The 7,889-nt window shown below is 39.3% G+C and overlaps 1 pseudogene; it reads left to right on the forward strand.

Moving 5' to 3' along the window:
- The window catches only part of LOC123973340, a 5,278-nt pseudogene extending 1,582 nt beyond the window's left edge, over nt 1–3,696 (forward strand).
- The last annotated feature ends 4,193 nt before the right edge of the window (nt 3,697–7,889 follow it).

Below are 7,889 nucleotides of genomic sequence, written 5' to 3' on the forward strand. Positions count from 1 at the left end.
GCGGAGGACGGGAGACTTGATCTGCTCTGCCCTGTCAGAGCACTGAGTATTTACACTCTGAGGTCCTCCCGTTGGAGGAAGGCTGACCAGCTGCTAGTGTGTTTTGGGTCCCCCGGGGCTGGGCTCCTTGCATCCAAACATACTATTAGCAACTGGATTGTTCAGACTATTTCCCTGGCCTATCAGGTGCGCGGTTTGCCTTCACCTGTGGCTGTGAGGGCTCATTCTACCAGAGGCATTGCGGCCTCTCGAGCCCTCCTTTCCGGGGCCTCTTTGCAGGATGTTTGTTTAGCGGCTGGCTGGGCCTCATTCGGTTTTACAGTCTTGACCTTCCTTCGGCACCTGGCACTCGTGCGCTCTCCTCTTAGTCGTGCCACTTTATTGCACACTGGGGCAGGCGGGGTTTTCGGCACGGTTTAGTGGGTATCTCGTTCCCATAGTGTCGTAACCGACGCAGTTCGAGTTCCCTCGAAGGGGAACGTCTCGGGTTACGTATGTAACCCTGGTTCCTCGAGAAGGGGAACGAGACACTGCGTCGGCCCGCCGCACCTCTCTCCCCGCCTGAAGCGCCTGCTTCATAGTTTAAGCTAATGATGAGTGTGTACAGGTGTGCTTTATACTCCTCCGGTTATTCCGTCACACCTTACCGTTCTAGCAACAAGCCAATAGGATTGGAGTGATTTCATTCACGTTCAGACCTGCTACGCCTAGAGGCGTTCCCATAGTGTCGTAACCGACGCAGTATCTCGTTCCCCTTCTCGGGGAACCAGGGTTACATACGTAACCCGAGACGTTTTGTTCATTTGACCTAATCTTGTATGTGACTCAGGAGGAACGGGTTGTCTCAGTGAGTTATTCGTTCATTTTCACACATGCGTGAATAGTCTGGGACTCCTCGTTTACTTGTCACACGGCAGCTGCCTGGGCTCCATCAGCACAGGAAACAGAATTGATTAGTTCACGACTCTCAACTGTGGGTCTCTGGGTTTGAGTCATTCATTTGTCATGTGACATCTCGGCTACTGTGGAGCAGGAATGAACTAATCGTTCACCGCTCACATGGGTCCTCTTCGGAGTCTGTCTTCACTCGGCAGGCTGAGTAACTGCCAGCACCGGGGGAATGAGAGGCAAGTCGGTTGTCAGGTAACAGTCACTGGACTGATATCTATTTTGATAATTTTGTGACATTTAACAAAGCATAACGTTAATACAGAGCAGTGATGTTGTGCCATTAACACAGCCGTCCCATAACTTTAGTCCTGCTAGTGTTAAAACATAATGCTGACAAACCACTTGTGTCTGTCTCTGTATGATACAGCGAGAGAAAAACAGAAAGAGGTGGTGCGAGCTGTTGTGTGTGAGCAGGGTTGAGGGTTGTGTGTGTGTAAGAAACAGAATTGTAGGTACATGTGCAAATATCCGAATCAAAAATTGAAAACCTACTCAGTGAATAACTAGAATACTGGGGTCCAGTCCTACTGCACTGACTTCAAAATATCTTTTGTCATGTTGTAAGTCTTGTCTTATAGGTAGCTGCAGCTGGATGGATTTATTGTTGTTATTGCTGTTATTGCAATTGCTATTAATATTATTATTATTATTTTAGAATTATATTGGTATAACTGTTTCACTATATGGCTTGATATACTTCACTTGATAAAAAACTTGGTACTTTAGAAATTTTGTACATTTAAAGTTAAATGCATTAATTTGGTGCAAAATTAAGAGGCTATCTATGAATAACTTTGCACTCTTCTAAACAATGTTGTGCTCTAGTAAACTTTTTGATCATAAACCCATTGTAAAGCTATAAATGGTGATGAAACACCAACAAAAGTCAACAACGAGCAACCGTACATCAAAAAATAGAATAAGTAAATTTCCTAACATTTTATTGTTGTTTTTGTTTACTTTTGTGAATATGATATAATCCAATTAATCTTATTTCCATACTGTATAGACACCTTATTTTGAAAACCGGGTGTTGTCAAATGTGTATCATCGCTCTAAATTCATCAAGTCCGATGCAATTTGATAATGTTGTATGTGGTTCTCCTATCAGACCGTTAACTTTACATTAGTTACCTCAAAAGAGCAGCAGCAGCACAGCAGCGTGGAGCAGCTCCCACAAAACACAACGTTAGAGGTCTGAAACGTTATTATGAGATGTGTAAAAATATTTTTGGTTCATTTTGAGACTATGGCGGAGCAAATTAGACTGTGGCGAGTCGCCATGGTCTTGTTAATTAATGGGAAACACTGGTGTGGGGAGAGGAGAAGTCAGAGGCAGGTGCAAAGCAGGTAGTTTTAAAAATGATAATATTCATTGGGATTAAAACCTGCTTTCACACGGCAGTATAATGTGAAAAATTAAGACTAACATTACAATCCTGACGCCGGCTCAACGTCGCAATGTCTGTCAGTCATCGTCTCAACCCAAATTCAAATTCATTCTGTTGATCCTATTGTAAGAAATTAGGGACAAATGCACACTCCTTTCATGCAAAAATGTTTCCGTAAGTTTAGTTGAAGCTAATATGAGGTTTAAGCAGAGCCTGAACATGTCTGTGTGAAAAGCCACAGCTGGTATGCTGGTATTTCTGCATGGAGTGATTGGAAATATTTAACAAGAAACTAATAAATATTGACTTTATTGAACATGAAACAATGGGTTTTCACACTTGAAATGATTTATTTCTGTCAAGTATTATTTCTGAGTTGCGTTAACTATAAATATTTGACTTATGTTAATCAGTAGTTTTATCTAACAGTAATCAAAAAGTACATGTAACCTAAACGCCAAGTATTTAAGATCTTTTTTTTGAGTACTGCTTACTTACTCGGGTTTACAGTGTAGACAATAATTGTACTAATTTTCAAATTATTATTATTTTGATTGTTTGATATTTTAGTAATTCTTGTCTTTTTAAATCTCACATTTGATACAGATTTTTTTTTTTTAATGAACTAATTAATTATTTTTTTGTCTATTAATATACACACACACATTTACAGTTTTATCCATTTATTTTATTTAAAAATCTTTATATATTATAATAACACACGCTCACTGTTTTATATATTTATTTTAATATATTATTTTCATTTTCTAACACACACTTTTTTGTTTTATTTATTTACTTTTTTTCAATATTTATTTTTACAGAATCTTTAGATTTTATATATTTTTTATCATTATTTTATTTTGAATTAACACACACAAACACAACTTTTGCTGTTTTATTTCCTTATCTAATGAAATGTATGAAATTAATTGTCCTTATGTACTTTATATGTAGTTTTGACAATATTGTTGCTATACATTCATGCCAATAAAGCTAATTTGAATTTGAAATTTTACACTTATGTCTCCGCCCATGGTGGCATGATGAAGAAAGCCTTCAGCCCTCCCTGGGAGTGACCAGACTACAAGTTGATCCATCTTTTGTGAGACAGGACCACCATGTCATTATCACAGTGTATCATCTGCCTATCCACTAAGGCGTACAGCTTTACAGTACAACCTTGTCTAACTATCGCTACCTAACCACATGACTTGGTCTTTGAGCTTCCCTTAAGTGGTGACTTCACAAGATCCATCTACAGAAAGCTGAAAAAAATATTTAGCAGCATTTATTTAACACCCCTTCCTGTATTTGCAGATCAGACATGAACAACGTTCAGGAAGAATTTTGAACCATTCCTCTTTACAAAACTGTTTCAGCTCAGCAATAATCTTGGGCTGTCTGGTGTGAATCACTCTCTTGAGGTCATGCCACAACATCTCAATTGGGCTCAGGTCATGTTGTTGTTGAGTTACTTCTGTACTTTGGGTCATTTTCCTGTTGCACCGCTCACCCTTTGTTGAGCTTCAATTGGCAGAAAGATGGCCTTACACTCTCCTGCAATGATAGCAACCCTTCCAGGCCCTGAGGCAGCGAAGCAACCCCAAACCATGATGCCCCCTCCACCATACCATGCATATTTTACAGTTGGGATGAGGTTTTGATGTTGGTGTGATGTGCCTTTTTTCCTCCACATATTGGGTTGTGTGTTCCTTCCATACAACTCAACTTTGGTTTCATCTGTCCACAAAATATTTTGCCAGTAGTGCTGTGGAACATACAAGTGCTCTTTTGCATACTTCAGACACGCAGCAACGTTTTCTTTTGGACAGCAGTGACTTCCTCTGTGGTGTCCTCCCATGAACTCCATTCTTGCTGAGTGTTTTAAGTATCGTTGAGTCTTACCAGCCTCAATCCGAGGGATGGACCCAGTTACAGACAGTTATCCATGTGTGACCAATACAACTGCCATCTTTATTCTGCCCTATTAAAATTACAATCCATTTTAAGGATATTCTTTATATTCCATATCATTATCCTTAACCAAAAAATTGTTGTGGATCTTAAGGCTTACAGTTAGTCATCTTTTAGTCATACCATGTACATCTCATTTAACATTCAACTGGACTTAACTCCTAAATAGTATAGTTTACTTTCTTTCTGACTGTGGCTCCAAATACCAGCATTGACACTAACAATATTTAATATATTGTGGAATTCTATATACATTGCATAATCACAACATCAAAACACGTGAAATAATAAATTTAACAATTAAACAACAATAACTCATCTCTATGTGTATTTTCCTTCTGCTTTAGAACTACGTGAGTGTATTTATATGTGTCAATATCTGCTGGTGGCTGCCATTACAAAAATCAGTGATCAGTAGCCCAGAATTCATGACTTTTATCACCCCTCAGCTGCTGACAGTGCTCCATTTTGAGACCTTAGATTTCTGTGAAAAAAACATCAAAAATGTCCTCAAAGAAAATGGTAGTTCTGCCACCACTGGAAAATGGAGACGGGTGCAACAATCAAGGACAAGAAGAGGAAGTAAAAGTAGCACAAGACACACAAGGGAGAATACTACAAAGCAAAACAGGAAAGAGAGCAAATCAACAGAAAAACAGAAGAAGAAGAAGAATACAGAGACGAGACAACATAGAGACAGACAGACAACCTTAACCTAGACAAGAAAACGCAAACAGCAAAAAAAACCCCCAAAAAACGTAACATACATACATGTGAAAGGAGTCACTCGTATTGATTAACCCACAGTGCCCCTCACTATCATCTTTCAGCTTATTGTTTTCAATTTTTTTTTTGGTATTATGGAAAATTTGGCCATTTCAAGTTAAAAGCTAATATGACACTGTTGGGACTACAACTTCTTTCTGCTTTTTTGGGGAAATGCACCCTCAACATTTGGCTACTTTCTATACCCAAAGTGGACAGGATAAATTTTTCTTTGAGGTCCTACTGATATTATTTACTTGTGGTTGAAGTTTTACCCACACACATCCAGTGGAAAAACACAGTTCATTTATGCCCTGGGGATACTGTATATGATTTGCAGTCTGCCATCCTATTTTGATAGATTATAGGCTTTGACATAAACAATAAATGTGGTGTAAATGCCACATGGGCCAATAGCCATCGTCTCATTACAATAGCATTAACTATAAAAAGTCGACCTTGAGACCTAGTACCTTCACTTGATAGATATTTTTAGAGAGAATACCAAAACACTATAGAACTAAGACAATCAGGCTGGTTTACTATTTATCACATTCATTCATTGTCCAGCAATATTTTCTATAATTCTGTACCTAGAGAGATACACTAATGTTAATGTAACATTTGTTACTGTGGAAGACATGGATTATTTACTTAAACGTTAAATATTGTAGATAAACCGAGACATTTGTGAAGCCGAGCATTCCCTGAAGGCACATGATTATAGGAGTTTATTTGTTTGGCTTTGCTAATGATTTGAAGCCAGTAATGTTTCTGGCAAAGCCCAGGGCATTACAGAATAATTTAAATAAAAAATAATGTATTCCAATGTCAACTTTATAAAGCGTGGCCTGAGGAGCATGTTCATCCTCTGATTCTGTGTAAATAGTTGCTGTAGGTATGTGTTTGTCAGTGTATATTATGTTTATCTATCTAAACAGAAATATCTTATTTGTTTTTTGCTTCTCATTCTGCTTTTCTAAAGAAGTTAGTGCAGAGAATAATGCTGGACAGACGGCAGGGCTGGACTGGGACAGTTACATTAAACGTTGAAATTCCTCACTTACAACAACAGATGGAAGCTTTCATAAGTATTTTATCACAAGGAAATCAGTCATTCATTGTGTGTTTAACCCAGCCTCTTGAATTCAGTGTCCTGTCAATCTTAATCACGGTACTTGGGAGCGAGGACTTTTTGACGATTGAAACTGCCCAGATTGTACTAAAGGTAGCTTAAGTTATCACAAGTAGCCCAATCAGGCAGAAAAAACACCACTGTTTGTCACAAAAATGATTCATATGACATCTTTCTGATCTTCTTCAGCTATCGCTGTGGGTTGGTTAGGTTTAGGCCCAAGCTCAAAACTTAGTTGGGTTGGAATAAAAAACAGTGTATTGGAGACAAACAATGGTCTCATGTGTCACATGCTTTGTTGACCGAATCATCCAACCTGTGATGTGACATCCTTGGTCCTCGGTTTGAATAGTCGATGCTGTTGTTTTTCTTGTGAGGCAGGCTGTGAAAAACATGGTCATCATTGACAACAAAAATTGTGCTGTTGGATTTTCAATGACACAAATGCATTTCAAATAAGTGTAGACAAGATACAGGCCTTCAGGACTTTCAGGATTTTGACCCGTTGCTGGCGCAAAGCTTCACCTTGCACCCTTTGTCCCCTTCACTCTGTTGTTCTGTGAACGGGTCACTGATCACCTCACGATGAATGATTGTACTTGCAACTTGCAACAGATGAACAATTACAAACAGCAAACCGTTATATGGTGCTCTCTAGCATTGCTTAGCTTACATGACATCTTTCACAACTCGCCTGGGGGTTGTTCACCTCTTCGTTCGGGAGATCCATGGGTCAGGGCAAAACATTCCTTCAAAAGATGAATGAATAAATCAAAATGAAGGAACTGTAACAAATCACTATGCTGTGTATCTGTGTGTGTGAATGTGTTCAACATGTTGAACACATTCACACATACAGACACAAAGTAGTGCTGTAGTAGATATTAAAGACAATGAAGTTGAAAAATAAGAAAATAACAATTTTGTATACCCGTTTTCAGAAACAATTCTCCAAAATGTCAAATTTGATCCAACCAAGATGTCCAACATGAAAGGGGTGTCTGAAAACGTGTGAACATTCTATAATTTGGTCAACAAAATCATCCAGCACACGGCTCTTTGCCTCTTTTCATGGTACTTCAGGTGTGGGTTGATTCATTTCACAGCTGTCATTCTGTCCTTTTCCCTCCTCTCAGTGAGAAGCCTCCGGGGTGAGCTGCAACCTTGAGCCACTTTGGAGAGTTGTAGACTTTGTCTGTCACCTTCAAACTCCACCTCCCACCGCAGATATATATGAGGCTATGGCTGCCCTTAGCCCTCCTTACTGCATAGAAGCCCCAGGGAGGGAATAACAAGCTGGGGAGTTGTTAGTAGGTAGGCTGATATATTTCTAAGTGGTCTGTGAGGGTGTACAGGTCACTCTGCTAGCACGACTGCTATTGATCACTATCATTGTGTTGCTTCTGTACAGGGCTCGCATACCCACACCAACCCCGGTTGGTAGACCATTATACAATACATATGAGTGTATTACACTTGTGGTGATATGTTGGAATCGACACTCTCCTGTGCAACATCAGTGCCCTTCTATTGTGATACACTGTTACTTTGAATTTGTTACTTTTGAGTTGCCAAAATGCTGGATGGTTTTTGTGCTTAATGCACTAATCGACGAGAAGACATGCCTGAGCTGTGTCAGGTGGCCTACAAGGTAGGCTAAACGTAAACAT

The sequence above is a fragment of the Micropterus dolomieu genome, linkage group LG07, assembly GCF_021292245.1.
Source record: "Micropterus dolomieu isolate WLL.071019.BEF.003 ecotype Adirondacks linkage group LG07, ASM2129224v1, whole genome shotgun sequence".
Lineage (NCBI taxonomy): Eukaryota > Metazoa > Chordata > Actinopteri > Centrarchiformes > Centrarchidae > Micropterus > Micropterus dolomieu.